The sequence below is a fragment of the Denticeps clupeoides genome, unplaced genomic scaffold (assembly GCF_900700375.1).
Source record: "Denticeps clupeoides unplaced genomic scaffold, fDenClu1.1, whole genome shotgun sequence".
Classification (NCBI taxonomy): domain Eukaryota; kingdom Metazoa; phylum Chordata; class Actinopteri; order Clupeiformes; family Denticipitidae; genus Denticeps; species Denticeps clupeoides.
Genome location: NW_021629750.1, coordinates 1 through 2,392, shown reverse-complemented (window position 1 = coordinate 2,392; position 2,392 = coordinate 1).

Below are 2,392 nucleotides of genomic sequence, written 5' to 3'. Positions count from 1 at the left end.
GATCTGTGTGAAAATAATAATTAACCTCTCAGTAATGAACATTATCTTGCAAGTAAACCTGTACACATACATTACGAGGAGTTACTAAAGGCTACTAATAGCAGTAGTGCCACCTTCAGGAAAAAATGGGAGTTGGGCGGTTTTATGTGTCTAACATGTTGATCATACGTTATTCTTACGAAAATTTCTGTGGTCCCTATCAAACTGTTGATAAAAAAACAAAACTGAAAGCAAAATGACTAATTGCTAAGTCGGGAAATGATCCTCACTTTCTCGTGCAATATTCTGACAAATGCTGGTTCCAGCTGTGGAACCTGCTCATTCTGGTCAGTATTGCAGTGTAGCTGGAAACTAGCTGCAGGACGTCCCCATGAACAGGGTATCAGTCTAGTATAGGGTGAACTGTTTTCATGGGTGGAATAATTATAAACTCAAATATTTAGGATTTTCTCAAATCCACTAAAACATGTAAACTGTACAATCATTCCAAGTAAAAGGAACAGAAAATCACAGAGAGTCAAATTACTACAGACTGCAATAGGAAATAACAAAGTGTCTGATAGTTTTGCAGATCACTCCCAACTCCATACCATGCAATAAAAATGATGAACAGGCAGCGCACCTACTCAGTTTTTTGGTGGGACAGTGAGATGCAAGACTGTCCAAGTGACAAACTAGGAACTTTGACTGGATAGTCCAACAGCAACCGAATTACAATTCTTATCGCTACACTCCACAATCCCCAAAACAAGGAGGACGGCACAAGAACCACAGAACTCCCCTCTACAGGAGAACCATTAGTTACCACTGGAACTGAAGCAGCCAGGTTCTCATGCAGTTTGTGGAGCTCTGAACAGTCAAACTTGTCTGTAGATGTTGCAACAGCTCAGTGAAAAAAAAAAAATACAGAAAGGGTGAAGTAGTGGAGATATCAGAGGACATAAGATCTTCTGCTTGCCCCTTGACTTCCACCCCATGTAAGGTCTGTTTTGGTTCAAAGTGTAACTTAGTTTGCTTGATATTTTGACTGACAAAACTAGGTGCAGCTGACATTATAGCAATAATCAGACAAGTTAGAGGAAGATGGAGCTCATGGAAGGGGAGGCTGAGTGTGGGGAACAGAAAACCAAGGCAAGCATCACAGAATTTCTCTTGACTGAGAATGGAAACATAGTTGGGTTAGAAATGTGTAGAAGTTCCCCTTCCTCTGCCACAAGAACGGTGAAGGTACGTTTTCCACAAGAACAACTCTTTACAAAGCAAGAGACTGTAATTTAAACAATTCCTGTATTACTGCTATTTTATATAACAGTAGTAACTGGCTGCCAAAAGGAACTGTCTAAAGTTAAGTAAAGTTCAAGAATACAGAAAATAATGCAATATTATTATTTTATTTACACATAAAGAATGAATACAAATTTAAACAAGAACTAGCAGTCATAAATATGTTTATACAGTTACAAAAAAGCAGAAAATCATTTTAGATTAGTCAACAGATTTAGACTGACAAATATGAACCTGTCTTACTGTAATTTCCATGTGTGCTTGTTTCTTTGAATAAATTCAAACACAATTAAGGATGGTATACAGTGCTTCACATTGCTTTAGTACAAATACATAATACTGTATGTGGTGAATTTCAGTGTGCAAGAGGTTTTACATACACAACAAATAAAATAAGGAAAAGGCTGGTAAACCAAGTGAGAGACCATGTAATTAAACATATGATTAAATAATAAATAGCAATGAAACAAATAAATAGCAGGAAGACAGACAACAAACACAGATAAGCTTCAGCGGTGGTCTAGTTTTACCATGAAGCCAGGCTGATGGTGATGAGTGTCATGACGCGAGCACAGACAGAGAACGGGACCAAACTGAACCCTAAAACAGAAGAGCCCACACTGACCTAGAGACAGGGAGAACACAGACAGGGAAGAGACGATCTGAAAGTAGAACTCAAGACGCTGCGGTGAAGTTACAGTAGTTTCATGTTGGAAAATTCAACAGATATTCAGATATTCACTAAGGACAACCCTCCACAAAGACTTCTGTTTTTTCTTTCAATACCTAACCATATTTTTGAGGGTTTGGGGCCAGATTAGTGTAGAACAGTGCTATTGCATGGGACTATTTAGACACACCTCATTTTTTGGGATTTTCTGCACCCTTCGTTTTATATCAATATTTCCAAAAATTGTGGAAAATTCTCTCTTTTTTTCAATAGCTTCCACACAAAGTGAGCATATGATTCAAAACCAATGTAGAACTGTGCTGCTGCATGGAACTAGTCAGACGCATTTTGGTTTATTGAGGTTTTCTGCACCCTCAATCTTATACAAATTAAAGTCGTAATTGTCTGAAATTGATTAGGATTTAACTGTTTAAGAAC